Below are 15,762 nucleotides of genomic sequence, written 5' to 3' on the forward strand. Positions count from 1 at the left end.
AGTTCGCAACAAATATCTCTCCAATCCAATTATAACATTCAAATCAAGCAGGAAAAAAATTATGAAATATAATGAAAGCTTTCTTTCTACTGAAAAAGTCTACTTGGAGGTGTCCAGACCTGAGGGAATTACCAAGTCAGCATTATAGTGGGGAAAAAATGTATTGTAAATGAGAGTGAAATAATCAAATTTTTCTGGTGGAAATAAGTGCAGTTGTTTGATGTAATTTTGACACACAGCATAATTTCAGCATCAACAGTGAAGTTTAAAGAATCAGTGTGTCTTCATGAGATTTCTGTACAGAAAAGCCATTCAATGGGAAAATATAAATCAGACTTTGGTTTGCACATTGGCCCTTCTACAAGAGAAAGCCCTGAATTATTTTAGTTGCAAATAGAAAAATAGAGATGACTCCTTTTCATTAATTTCTAGGCATCTTTTCCACTTGAAAATCCAGCATGATTGTGGCATATAAATCACAAGAAATGTGATGTGTGACTGTTTTTCTGCTCACAAAAATGGAACTTTGGTTTGTATACCAGCTCAGCTGTTTAAAAGTGGAGTTTTCCACAGTGATCTACACTGGACTCATGTCACCGTGTTTCTTGCAGATGTAATTTTTCAATATCATGGGGATATATTCCAAACAATTAAAACAATTAAAGTAGGGCATGTCTTCAGTATTTTACTCAATCTTGTAGTCTGTATGAAATATATTTGTAATTTTGTGTTCATTTCCAAATGGAGACAGATTCACACACCCTCACAGCCAAACTCAGGACGACAACCAACAATTAAATGAAGCCTGAGATCCAGTCCAAAGCAGGCATATACTCAATTTAATTTTTAAATAGCTTAATTAATAGTTTCAGTTAAAGCAAAGAAGTGAAAATGGGTCAAACTATGTAAACATTGGTTAGAAAAACACACTGTCCAGCCAAAGCATTGTAGAAGTGCTTTTAAGAAGAATGGTCTTTAAATTTAATTTAAACATGGTTTTCCAACTTAGGTAAAAGCCCAGTTCAGACAAGGCCCAAGCCACTCTTTGTGCCACAAAGAATTACCAAGGTATGATGAGAGTTTATTTAGTCTTTGCCTGTTCTGGGGCCACGTTTCAGTGTGCAGTCATCCTCTTCTCCTTGCTGTCAGCACGTTGTTACCTCTCGGTAGCTCGGAGCCTTCCACAGGGAAACTGCACCGAGCCACCACGGGGATCTGCGCTAGGGCTGGAAAACATCCCCCACAAATATTTACTGGGGTTTTGAAACGGGCTGGGAGACACTGCCTTTGCACACTGAGTGTTTGCCCTCTGCAAACATCCACGTTCAAGTTCTTATCGACACAGCTGCGATGGGTGCTGGGGTCCCTTACATAAGAATCAAGGCTAGGGGGGTGATTTTACTCCACAGTAGTTGGGGAGTAGAAGGAACACCGTGTGTCTTATGTGACCAGGCATTGCTCAGCAGCCCTCACTTCATAGGAACATGCACTTGTTAACTTCTTGGGAGTTCCTGGATTCCAGAGGGACAAAATCATAAAATGTAAGCAATTTTTCTCAATCCAGAGAATTATCGCATCTAGAGAAAACTATATTCTTTATCAAACACCCCCCACATTTTTTGCAAATTTTTTCTGTGATACTTAAATTTCAGTTTAAATGACCCAAGAGCATCCTTTGAAAGAGGTAAGAATGTTGTTTTTAAAAATCCTTTTTTAATTATACCATAGCACTTACCTGATTCTTATATATTTGTAGCTTGAAGTTTCTGCTACAGTGAGTTCTTTGCAGATTTGCTGATTTGCAGTTAACTCCCAGGATCCTAACTTTTTGATTAGAATAATTAAAACGTTTCTGTTTGCTTGTGGAGTTTTGGGGGTTTTGTGTATTTTTTTTTTTAACTTTAATTTGATTAAGTTAACAAAAAGAAAAAAGAAGAATAGAAAAAAATTCAGATGATAAGTACCAAGATTGGCTCAGGTGCATTGATTTAGGAAGGTATCACTGCCATCCCCTTCATCAGCACTTCTTCCTGGTATGATAAACTTTGGGAGTTTGAGCCTAAACTTTGGCTAAGTTTTATCACATGAGAATTTTCCCCCAATTCTTACATTTCACCTTGATTTATTCAGAGCAGGTCATGCAGCAGGAGCTGGCAATGTCTAAAGGTGTCACTGCTCTTTGCCAGCCATTCCCCTTGGAATGTGAAGTCAGGTTTGGGGGAGGAAACCTGTGGTTGGTGGCTTTTTGTGGAGTACATGGCTGGTGGATGAAATAGTTTTGGCCTTCTTGATCTGAACACCTTTGTTTCCATTGTAAAGGATGACACAATCTGTGCAGGCAACAAAACCCAGCTGGTTCTTCTCTCCACCTGCAGATCATCTGCAGAAGGAGGGGAACATATCAAAGATCCTTATAATGAAGGACAGTTTTTACTGTTCACGTTCAAAAGCAAAACCACAACAGGAGACAATTTCCCTTTCATGAGAGTGAAGCAAACAAACATTTTAGGCTGGAGAACAGGCTGGATGAGCTGACCTACTCCAGCTTCTTTGAAAATTTAAACGTGTCAAAGGTTCTGTGCCAGGCAAAGGGAAGATGTAGGAGAGGTTTTTATAAATGGCAGTTGGGCAATTAATGTTAACCATCAATATCAGAATGGCTTAGATTACATGATTAACTAGTAAGAGTTTTGAGCTGGCTGGTAATTTTAGATTAAATAGTCAGGCAGCCAGTGACTTGAATATTGATGAATATCCTGTGTTTTATTAATATGCATTCTCTATAAATTAGAGGCTTAGTACACAAAGAAGAATCCTAATGCTCTTGCTATTTTTCATTGCCACAGGTAGAGCTGAATAATTCATAACAATTAATTTATTTCACTGATTTAGCCTTTTGGGGCGGGGGGAGGTAGGGGGGAAGTTGAGCACAAGTAGTCTGCAGGTAATTTTTTCCATGTTTATTTATGATAAATAACTCACCAAACACATTTGAAGACTAATTCTTAGTTGTGGGGATTTTTTTTGTATTTTAAATTGGAGAAATTGGAAGGAATATGGGCATAAGTGCAAGCAACCTGCCAGTCAGTACAGGAACCCAAATGAATTTTAAATGGTAAAAAAAGCCCAACTAATTGCAAATACAACACATACAGGGTCAGGCTCATGTTGATTTGTATTGATTGATGCAATGCTGGTTACATTGCATATTTCTGCTCCTCATTTAATTGATTCTAGTTCTTCAGGACCAAGATTTTCTTATAAATATTTCTGTGGGCAGAATTCATTGTCTGTATTTAGTCCCTACTTCATAGGTGAAATGCTGCCCTGCTTGCAGCCAAGGGAAGTTTTACCCTTCATTCTGAAATATCCAGGATTCTACCTCCTGATGACAACATTCCTGAGAATCTTTTTTTGGTACACACTGAGCAATAATGTGTCCAACACAAACAACATTTTATATTTGTGCAAAGTTTCAGAATATCCATATGCAGATTTTTTGAATTTCTTTTTTAGGCAGTGGTAGATAGTGCCTTAAATACGAGACAAAATGTTGCAGCACAAAGATCATTTGCCAACCCCGCAGCTCAGGGAGGCTGCAGCCCTGTCTCGGTGTCACACTCATATCCTGAGCAGGTAATATCCAGAAACACACGAGGAGGAGGAGGAGGAGGCTGGATGATTATTGCCTCTCCCTTTCTCTGGTTCTTACAACACACTCACAGCACTGAGACTTGCATAGCACGCAATAAATCATTGCCTCATTATGCTCCTTCTGGAGGTTTGTTTAGAGCACCTACTCTAGTACTGGCTACAGAAGATTATTTGTTCTTCCCAGAAATTCCTCTCAGATATAGACCTCTGGTTTGATTTGCACACAAGGAAAAAAAAAAAATCCCTGCATCTTATTTTTTTGAAATCATTTTTCAGTGTGCAGAACAATTTACATTACAGAAATGCCTAAGAAAGTAATTTCAGCAATGTCTGGAGGGGATTTTTATTTGTAGGTGGGTGATTTTGTTGCAAACAGGCAAAGGTTAAAGAAGGTTTTTGTGCTTTTGTGGTTTTGTGACTTGCCAATATGAAGTATTAATAAATGAAACAGAGGGTCTTCCCTCCTTTCTTCCTTCCTCCCTTTTTGCCTGCCTTCCTTTTTGCTTTCCTTCTTCCCTTCTTTCTTGTGTACATAAAAGCTGTTGATCCCTTACCTAGCCAGATTTTGTTGAATTATTGTAAAAGAAGCCTAAGTACCTCATTAAATAAATATTGTAAGGTCTTCATTCACTCTTCCTGTATGTCTTTAGCCAGCCCCAGTTCACAGCTGGTGCAGGAGGGCACCGGTCTGATTGATAGAATAGGGATTTTGACACTTGGTTTTGACTTAAGGAGACAGATTGTCCTAATAAAAGGTGTGCATTAGTTGGCCTAATTTACTAATGAGGAGCAGTTTTGCTGATTTTGATAAAACAGTATTTATTTAGCCTTGCATCAAGTAAATGCTGGAATAACCTAGATTGTACCTGCAATGGATTTGAGACTTTGGAGAGCAGGTGGGTACACTGCAACACGGCTGGGTTTTGCTGCAGTGTAACAATGTGATCTAGGATCTGATCCAGGCTCCTTGGAAATCAATGGAAATTCTACCCTTGACTTTACTGGGCTTTGGATCCTGCTCCAATTGTGCCAGGATAGAAATGAAATTGCTCCAGCTTGGGGGAAGAATTTTCTGGCTTAACAGATTCAGGGTTTTGTATTGATATGTGTGTTTGTGTAAGGGGTCCTGACTTCAAGTTTGGGTATTTTTGACACATGCCTTGCTGTGATCCTCCTTTCTAGTCACAGTTCCCTGAAATGCAACAGACTTCTCTTTTGTGACCACTCACAGACATCCCAGATGAACAATGACATTTCATAGATGATTGTAATGTGAAACTCAAAATCATTGTAAACTTGCTCAAAATGTGACCTGCCTCCACACAAAAGCTCCCTAAGCTTTCTGAACCTCCCAGCAAAGCTGGATGTGCTCACAGCCGTAAAGAAACACAAAACTAAGTCACTTTGGTGTATTTTGGGGTTTCACTACAATCCTCCTGCACTATTGTAGCTCAGAGTCCTGGGTATAATTCTCATTTGATCTTAAACTCTTGCAAAGAGCCTTGGGATAGAAGATGTGCTGAGGTAAGGACCAGAAAAGACTTTTCCCAACACCCACTGCAACCTGAGTCCCCCACAAACAATCAGGACTCAGCGAGAATTGTACCCAACCTTTTTTGATGGAAGTGCAGTGGTGACCTTCTAGATTGATTAAAGATGTGACATTGATTGACTTTGAAGGGAGCCACATCCACCCTTCTTCTGCCAAAAAGGCAGTGGCTGCAATGTGAAGCCTCAAGAATGGGGCATTGCTCTTCCAAGTACATGGAAGACATCCAAGGGTAACGGGATAATGCAGATAATGGGATAGGGTTTCTCCCCTCCTCTCCCTCAAATACCATATAGCTAGATTTTGGCTATCCAGCCTCATGCCTTTAGAAGACTTTTCTCTGATAGCTACTTAAAAGATGAAATAGCTGAGGAAATGAGCTCTTTTTGTAGGTTATTTAGGATGTTTGGTGGTTGAGAATGTCAAAAAGGACTGGTAATATTGACTCTGCAGGAATCTTTAATGGTGGTGGGGGTGTGATGCTGTGAGGATTGGTGTCAGTAGAAGGGATGGTGTGGTGGGGGAAAGCTTTATTCCTCTGGCCAACCCACCCCTGAGGATTGTTCATACTGTCACTTTGGGGTGTCAAGTTTGAGAGGGGCTAAAATGACCCTATTTGCCAAAGATACAGAGTATCTTAACAATATCTGGTCTCCTTAAAGCACCATTAATTGGCACTGAGGAATATTGGCCTCCAAAACTACCACTTTTGAAAATCTAGGCCACTGAACCTGATATGAACTATCAGAAAGCAGAGACAAGGGAGCATTTATGTTGGAGAATGTACAGTGGCTTGAAAACTACAAATCAAAATAATTCTCCCTTTTATGTGTAAATCTCCTTCTCTTTGATACACAAATTGAAAAGCTGTCTGGTTTCCTTGTAGTTTCCGTAAGCAAGCAGCGTGTGACTGCACCCTCTAGAATGCTATTCAAGTGTTATTTAAAGTGCAGACCTGCTAAGGTCAAACAAGCTCATCTGAAGGCTAAAACTAAGCCCACCAAACCTTACACCCAAGACCAGCAGGCAGGGGGGTCTAGAGTTCCACGGCTCCCTGATGACAAGGGCACGGTGTGACAAACAGAAAAACACCAAAAGATCAAAGCACTTTTTCAGGCACAACAATAAAATCAGAGACAGAAAAACACCAGGTCCTGGTGCAGGTGTCTGCTCTTCCAAAGCAGCCTTTTTCAGGTTTGACACAGGCAGCCCATGGCAAGGGGATGCAGGCAGGGGCTCCACACTGGCAATAAATGAACATCAGCAAATGTACATCCTGTGTAGTGCATTTCTGAGCTGGGAGAAAGGCTGGAGAGCCACTGCATGAAGCCCACATGGAAGGGATTATTGGGGCATGCTGGACTTGCCGTGAGTTTACTGGAAATTTTTCAATGCAAGCATGAAAAGATAGTGTGATGTGTTTTGCTCATATTCCAGAGTTGTTTTCCCTGGTTGAGCACCTCACTGCAGGTCCTGTGGAAGTCAATAGCTGTCTTGCCTTTCAGAAGGATTATGCCCTTAAATAGCTTCTTTAGGAAGTGTACTTTGCTTGGTGATAACACAAAGCAGAGGGTGGATGATTAACACCAATTAGGATTATTTACAAGAACCTAGAAAACAATAGGTCCATAAATCATTGTCTTATCAATTGTAGTTCCTCCTGAGTAATTCAGTCATCATTGGGCACACTGTGTGTTTCACTGTTAAGTACAGATCACACTGATCTTAGCTGAGGTGTGTGCAAATGTTGAACGTACAATATGACCTAAAATAGCAGCATGTTATAAAAAAGTTCTGATAGTTTTCAACAGTTTTATGTTTTAAATCCCCAACAGTTTTTCCCCAGGTATATTGAGTAAATTTAAAGCAACTAACAGCAGCCTTGCTTCTCTTGGGTTATGCTTCAGCTCTGTCTACACTTGTCTTCATTTGGGGTGGTTTTGCAGTAATCCTCTGGCTGTTTCTATTTGTTGGGTACTGGTCCAGCTGCAGAACAGCTCCAATGCACACATATTCCTTCCAGAGGAGAGCCAATGGAGAGTTCACTCCAAAAACAAGCCAGGGCTTGGTGGGACACACTGCTCTGATCCAGGGGGCAGCCACACTACCACAGAGTCCTTCAGGGTGTCTGTCACCCTGCTTTGCAAGAGGAAGGATGTCAGACTTCCCAGAGCTCCCATACCAGCCTGGAGGGGAACTTGTACTTTAGGGAGGGTCATCTGCTTTATGTGACACCCTTTTTCCTGGTGACTGGCAGCTCTTGAACTCCTCTTTCTTCCACCAAGATTTCTCCTGGCTCATTATTCTTTTTGTTTAGTAACTGCCTGGTCTTCTGTAGCTATTCCTCCTTGCTGCTGATCTTTTTTCCTTCTACTTTTATCACTTTTTGTGATCCCTTTTCCAATTTCCAACCTTAGTCTCCCAGAAGAGCCGGAGTGGTGACGCCTGGATGCAGAGGAGATCACACTGCTTATAAATCTGCACCATGAGGAGGCCAAAAGTTTCTGCAGCAGCAGGAGGTAAGCCAGGACTGCTGGTGGGTGTAAGGAGCAGAGAGCAAAGCCACGTGAGTTGGAGAAGAAGGCAGCAGCACCCCTGAGGATGGCTGTGGGGCAGCGTGATGGTCCCGTACAAAAAAACTTGAAGAGACCCTGAAAACTTCAGGTGGGAACACACCAGCCAAACCAGCTGCTTGTGTGGTTTGGTCCATGGACCTTTGGGGTCTGCACACCAGAGACTGAAAACTCTTGACTTACCCTAAATTTCTTCTTTGTGGACCTCTGATGTGATAGGAATGGCACAAAAAATCCAATATATCTTCTTCGCCATAATGTTTCCACCCTGCTAACTTTCCCAGGACTACTTTCTGCTCAAATTACTGGAACTTAATTACATGAGGTTTAATTTCAGCTACTTGGCCAGCTTTAAAAACATATATTCAAATTTGAACCACAAGGACAGAATTTTGGGAGCCTCTTTGTCCTCTCACTTTGTGTTAATTTAAATGAGGAAACTGTGCCTGTGAATCTCTGCTTTACTTCACCTGTTCCAAGTGAGTCTCAGTTCTGGAGAGACTTCCCTGACTCCCAGCAGTTTAAGGGAGAGCACAAACAACCCCTTATGTTATAATTTATGTTTTTGAAACTGTGAAAACAGTGGATATTTGTCTCCTGCTTATGCATTTTCCTGTAAATAAAATGTATTGAGACCAGAGATGGAGTTACACTGACTTTACACCAGATAATGTATTGACATTTTACAAGAAAGTGTTGTATTATCCATACATTTCACAAGTAGATCTTACATGTTTAATTATAACAAGAAAAAGAAGTGGAAGGAATCAAGGGAGGGACATGGAGAAAGGTCGTGGATGGGAAGTGGTGGAGTTGGAGGATAACAGCACCTATCAAGGCATTATCTGACAATTCCTCTGATTAGGACTTATCTTTCTGGCTTCATTATTTCATTATAAACTGCTGTTTATCTGATAAGTAATAAATGGCCTCCAAATTTTATTGCATATGCTCACTTTCTTTAGATTTTGCATCGGTTTGTTCCCCTCTTAAGATCTTATTTCAGTGAAGGAATGAAGATTTTATGTTTTTGCTGGGGTTGACTTGTTCCTCTGGTATTTCAATGTTGTTATTTAGCTAGCAAGTCCCACAGCAATTCCTTGGATAACACTTCCATCTATCACATTGGGATGATCAAGGATACATTGCAGCTGATGTTCAAGCACTGATGTGTATCTGGGGTTGGGCACCCACCTCCAACTCAGCAGATACAAAACTCTCTAAAAAACCAACAAAAGAGGGGTTTTTTTTAAACACTCAAACCCGCTAGTGGATTATCCTTAATGGATTGGCAGCATGCCTCTCCTTTCCTCTGCAGGAATGCTGGCCTGGCTCTGCAGCCCTGGCTTTGGGTTTTTGGTGGTTTTGTTGGTTTTTTTCTCCTGTGTTACAGCATGCAGAAAAAAATAAAGTGTAAGACTGATTTGTAATAGTTCATGACTTTTTTTTTTCCCTCTGCAGCCTGGGATTAATTTATTTACCTGCCAGGAGGCAAATATAGTGACCAGCACTCCTCTTTGGGGAGTGCCCCTGCCTTGTCAGCGTGGCCCTGCAGGAGAGGGCTCCTTGCATGGGCTGGCTGTTGTTTCTGGGAGCTCACGGACACACCTTCAAAGGTTGAGGGTTCAGCTTCTTCTGCGTGAGAGAGGAGAGGAAATGACCTTCACCCAGCTGAGCAGGGAACAACAGGAAACCCTCACGGTCCTGCCATTTCCCACCCCCAGGATCCGGAGCTCAGGGACCTTCTTGACGAACTGTCAGTGCTTTTGTCAGGGGTTAGCTGCTGCAAATATATTACCAAAGTATGTTGATGATTCATAGGAAAGTGGTGTACGCTGATTTAAGTGATGGACTAGCCATTCTGTAATGGATTTGAGAATTCCCAATCAGATTGTACTTAGTTTTATCAAGCAGGAAGCTGGCAGGCTGTGTTTTAATCAACTGATAGCATCTCTTGGCAATTGGCATCCAGCTAGTGGACAGAGTACTTCTCAAAGACCAGCTTGCTAAGTTACAAACAGTCACAGCCACTCAGATCTCTCAGTTTTACCTCCAATTTTTTTTTGTTCTGCCTGTTTCTTTCCCAAATGAAACTTTTGGCTGGAAGTGCAGGAAGATGCAGCATATCTGCTTGTCTTTCACTGACGATTTAGGGGGAATGGATGAGGCAGAATGCATTTGCTTCATCCCCCAGAAAGCTATGCTGAAAGAAGCTCCTAGATGTAGCAAAAAATCCCAGAATCAGACAAAGTCTAGGATTTGGTTCTGACACAAGTTTTTGGATTGCACACATTGCATAAGTGTAGTAAATCTACCATGTGGGACCACACCAGGTAAGACGTGCCCTTTTCCCCTTTGATCAGGCCATGACTCATTGTTCCATGACTCATTATCTATTTTGTCACCAAAGACAGACCTGGTGTTCTGACCTGTACCAGCGGATATCAAGATTGGTCCCCCACCCTGATGAAACTCATCACTCTATTTATTACTTCTGGGAGAGACCAGCTCCTGCAGAGCATCTTCACTGCATGAACCCTCAGGTGCCACAGCTACCTTAAACAATTCCCTACTCAGGATTTATGTTTTGTCACAATTATTGAGCTGTGGAGCCATCCACACACATGGAGCTGTGCTCAAGCACAGCGTCAAACCTGAGGAGCTGGTTTGTTGTGCCTGGCTCCTGTGGAGTAGTTACTGTACTTAGCAACCCACCTCCAATATAAATATATCTGCTACTCTGAAGAGCAGGCTTTGAAAAGCACCAGAAGGGATCACTCCCCCATAAAGATTTTTTTCCAACATTGCAGAGCTGTTGGGACGTTCAGAGAGAAATTCTTCTCCCAGTTAAGCATCCCAGCCAGAGGGGCAAAGATTTCACCACAGGCTGACAAAGCTCTGGTGCAACCTTCTGCAATGAGCCATGAGCCCCCATTTAAAGCTGAGTCCTGTCTGAGCTGCTCTTGAGCCATGCAGGCATGGAGGGAGGTGGAGAGCAGCCACCCATACAGTTGGGACTTGGGAGCCATCCGTGATATCTTTGCACAGGGATCCCACAGCACCACGTGGAAAAAAACAGCACCCTGCTCTGAGAGCTGAGCCCTAAAACCACTTGGGTTTGAAACTGCTCAAACATTTGGACGCCTCAGAAGAGGCTGATGATTGAAAGGCTGTAAAACAATCATGATCCCAAAAAGTAATAAAACCGAAAGTGAGGTGTAAGGAACAGAGGAGTGATTCATCGGGAAACTGTACTCCTGAAATTGTGTCACAAGTCCTGGGTGAGGGAGGAGCTGTGTGTGAGCATTTAAGGGCCAGATCCTGACTGGTCCAGAGGAATTTGAAGATCCAATGAAGATTAACAATGGACCCTGTAGCTGAAAGGAAAATTTTAACTTCCATCTTATATATTTTGTGTTGGCCATTACAAGAAAATCAGAGAAGTCAGACCCCTGTTTTCAGTGTCATGTTCCATGAGTCTTTCAGCAGACAACGACCTCCATTTCAAGAAATGAAGTTTCCAATGCCAGAACCACCAAAAGAACTTGTGAAAACAAAGCTGAAAAATGTCTTCTCTCTCTGGGGTGGAAGTATACAATTTCCACAGGGTCAGTTTCTGTGTAAACATTCCTATTTGTATGTTTTACAGATTAAAACAAAAATGTATCTTCCAAACATATTCAATAAGTCAATTTTAAAACAAGTTAATTAATGTATCTAAGCTTTATCACACAGCATAAGTAAGTGGAAAAAATCCCCCAGCCAAATGTAAAGTCTAATCTTGATTTTCTCACTCTTTGAGTTCATTTATTACAATGTTTGCTCACTTTTATAAAAGCCATGCTCATGTAATAATCTAATTTCTGAGAGCATCTCCAGGGACAGGAGATCACATTACAGTATCTCACATTATGTGTCATTCATGCAGTATCTCCCAAATCATAAAACGTATGGAAAGGGAATGACACTTGAATAGCAGATTCCTCCTCCCTTTCTTTTTTTCCTTTTCTGAGCTTTTTTTTTTCCAGCCCAATGCTTTCTTCCTTATAGTGTCTGACCTCATGCACCCAGGCTGCTCATCTCCATTCTGCAGAGAAACAGGCTGTGGTGCACATCTCTCCTTGCTCTACCTGACCACCTCATCCTGTCTCACACTGTGTTTCATATAGTTTGGGATTTTCCCTTCTGTTCTGGGCTTTCATTTGTGCCACCTCACTTGTCTGTGTTTTGTACCTATGGGTTCTGCTTTGTGAACTGATGAACTGGAGCTGAGAACTCGCCCTGCTGACAAAAATCTGAAAAAAGCCCAAGTTTCAGATCAATAATTCCCCTGCTCTGAATCATTTCATTTCTGGCCAAAATTGTCTTAACAGGACAAGTACAGAGAGATAGGACCTCTCCAGCTGCCTCTGGTGCCAACTCACAGACTCATTGTCCTGCCATCTTCATTTCTTTCAGCACTTTCAGGGATCTTGATAAAGACCTTGAGGGAGGCTTTATGGTCTTAAAATATTTCATTGATCCATTCATGTCCACACACTCCAGGGCTTCAATTTTTAAGATTCCTTCCCTATTATTGTGGAAACTGGCTAATTACAACAGAAGCCTGTTAGGAACCTGCTTCAGACACCAGTGTTGGTGTAGCAAAGCACTTGCAGCTTGCCCAAATCTCAGTGTGCAAAGTTATGGAGTCCTTGGGATGAAAATAGGTTTTCTAGGAGATGATTCTGCTTCTCTAAATATTATTTTAATATTCAAACCCAAGGTCACAACCTCAATCCTAGCTCATCTAGTTGATCACGAAGACCATAATCAATTTTATTTCTTATGATACATCCGTTCCAAACTACCACTCCCATTGCTCATTTCTTCATGCAGAAGTTGTGCACTAAATTATCTGGTCTGATTAATACCAGGTTACTGTGCCTACCAATGCACTTACAACACAACTTTGCCATGGGAAAATAATCCTGGCCTTTTTAAACACAGAGGAGAGCAGAAAAAAAAAAAAGCACAACATCAGGATTAAACCAGTTCTGACAATTTCTCATTTCCATTTATTCAGAAAAAAGTCATAATTGAGACTTAGAGAAAAAGAGAAAAGCCCTCCATGCCTTTAAGTGTAAAATCCATTTTAGTAGCAGGAAGCTGTTATATGGTTAGAGCAGTTATTTTTATTGTCTGTCTGGGTATAGTTTTTAACTGCAGGCACAGAATAAATCAATAGTGTCATAAAGCTACTCTCACCCTCTGCCCTTTCTAAAGGGACATTGTTCAGTGTCTGTGCTGGATGTGACACAGACTGTGCTTTGATGCAGAGAATTATGTCTCTACTAATGTTCTGGGGAGAGATCTGTGTGACACATATTTACCTGTATCTCTTTGTCCATATCATCTCAGAGTCATCAGATTAAAAGCAAAATAAAACACAGATATACACACCAAAATGTAGAGAATTTTTTCATCAGAAGAGAGGGAGTTATCCTGATTATTCTCTTGCAAGTGATATTTTCAATTAATGTGTGCATTCATAATTGTCTCAGGTGGTGTATTTTCAAGACTGCCTGAGAAAACATGCGGTGAGTCATAGGACAGTCCACACAACTTAAACCTGACTGTAACCTGCTCTTTAATACAGCAAGGAAGGACAGAGCAGGATCTGACTGTATGAAGCTGGTGCTAGATAAAATTGCCCTGAAAGTGTGCCTTTTTAATAGCAAGAGTAGTTAATGGCTGGAACATTTGGCTTAGGAATGTGGTGGATTGAGCATTGCTTTCAGTCTCTAAATCAAGAGTGAGTGTCTTTCTAAAGCTATGCAATAGCTTCAGCAGAAGTTATGGCTTTGATGCTGAAATGAGTGGGTGAAGTTCTTCAGCTATGTTATATAGGAAGCAAAACCAGATGACTGTGATGGTCCTTTTCAGCCTTACTAATCCATTAAATCCTGGTTTGGGGCCTTTCACACACCAGGGTTTAAAGCAGCCTCTCAGGTTTTCCGGATGGTTTCTGCAGGCAATACACGTTCCAGAGCTGGATCTGACAAGCTCCATAAAAATGGGTGTCTGGAATTGACACACTTTATAATTTATATATAAATCACTGCCTCTAAATGCAGTTCCAGATCCATTTCCCCGTGCGGCTGAGCTCACTTTGTCTGTTCTGTGCAGTGGGGATTTTCCTTTACAGAGCAGATGTGCATCTGAGCTGAAGCACACACCACGTGCTGCTGGAGATCCCAAAACCTGTCACCCCTATCATGGACCACAGAGAAGTAAACCTTTATGGATCAAATTCCTAAGAGATTTATCAGCAGCAATTCCTCTTGTCAAGTCAATTCATCGCTCCTCTCCTTGCTTGCTCATTGCAACTTCCCCAGGTTGGCACTTCTGACAGAGGCATGAAAATTGTACTTGTGCTGCAAGTGGGAGGTGGAGACAGCAAAAATCTGTGCCCTGTCTGTGGGACTCCATGCTGAGACAGCTCTATTTTCACATCTAGTCACAAGCTCATTGGTATTACCTCAGTATTTGTTTTGAGGATGGTTCTCAAGAAATGGAATTGGAGTTTGGATTTGGTGAGATTGGAGGAAGTAAACTCGGAAATAATTCAAATGGTTTCTGAAGGCAGCAGCACTCACAGGTAGCTTGGTGCTGGACAGACAGAGGCAGAGACCCTACAGGAGTCTACACACTCCATGGTGAGCATGGTGGGTACCCCTCACCTGGGGAACCGAATATTTGTTTTCCTTCTCCCTGCAAAATGCTTAGTGCTGGATTTTTCTGTCTATAAATACTGATTTGGATTTCCCTTCCTTCCCTCTCCACGCTCCACTGAAAGCAAAGACATCTCACCCAGCACCATTTGCTGACTCCTTCCCTTCTGCCCTTCCCCGTCCCCCAGAGCGTGAGCGTGGTGGCGTGCGGCCCCTCAGCTTCCCCTCAGGACACTGGCACTTGGGAAGGAGAATAACAGATGTTGGGGAAAAAACAACACCCTGTCAGGTAGAAAAAAACACTTTAGCAAAAAAAACCACTCCAAACTATATGAACTTCCTGGCTTCCCAAACTTTCTCATGAATAGCCAGTAGCTGCCGGAATAGCAGCAACAGTAATAATAAATTACAGTAAATATCATCCTGTCATAAGTGACAGCAAACCAAACCCACTGCTGTTCAGAAATGAATTGGAGAAAATATTTCTTAATCTCTGTTTGTGTTATTCAGTCAGCTGTAATGATTTATAGTACTCCAAAGAAGTTGTGGTACAGAGTTGTTTCTTAATCATCCATTTCAGCACCTTGCTATTACCCACACATGTCTGTGCTTTGGTGGGGACTCTGCACTGCTGGATGCTGCAAAATGCTCAGCTCAGGAATAAACTGATTTAATGCAAGGGATCTTTCAGCCTTTTTTCTGGGACCCTCCTGCCTATGGGGACAAGGAGGAGCAGTACTGAGTTAAGGGCAGACCCATAACAGTGCCTTGAAATGAGGTTGTTTACCCAGAGCCATCTGGTTTGAGTCTATTCAGCTGTGAATAACCCACAGGCAGTGGACATGGAGGGCTCTGGTGCTGGAGTGCATCAGATGGACACCCTGCAGATGAGGCTCTCCCCTTGTGAGGCTGTGAGCACACTCAGGATCACTGGGAAAATAAAATGGTGGGGGATAAATTGAACTGGGAACATGGTATCAATCGCTTCTGTCTTTGTCTACTTATTTCCAAAGATTTATACGTGACAGTGTGAGGACTGCTCAGTGACACATTTTAATTTAATTAAATTTCCTGTTGGATTGATGTCTGATCAATCAATAATGTTAATGTTTTTGCAATTTAGAGATTAAAGCTTGGATGAGCGGATATTGAAATACTCTCACATCCAGCTGCCTGGGAATATCTTTTTCTGCTTCCATTCCTCAGAAAACCTGTTTTTGGTGAGAATTCATCCTGAGGCTTGCCATGAGCCTTCACCAAGGCTGGAAGCTTT

The 15,762-nt window shown here is 41.7% G+C and overlaps 1 protein-coding gene across 1 annotated transcript in view; it reads left to right on the top strand.

Annotated features, from left to right (window-relative positions):
• The window catches only part of MAF (MAF bZIP transcription factor), a 63,630-nt gene extending 55,214 nt beyond the window's left edge, over positions 1-8,416 (top strand). The window contains exon 3 of the mRNA XM_083870241.1: positions 7,621-8,416. The gene's annotated coding sequence lies outside the window, so the exon portion shown is untranslated. The remainder of the gene's footprint in view (positions 1-7,620) is intronic.
• Positions 8,417-15,762: the final 7,346 nt, after the last annotated feature.

Source organism: Zosterops lateralis (assembly GCF_965231275.1).
Source record: "Zosterops lateralis genome assembly, chromosome: 12".
In the NCBI taxonomy this organism is placed as follows: Eukaryota; Metazoa; Chordata; class Aves; order Passeriformes; family Zosteropidae; genus Zosterops; species Zosterops lateralis.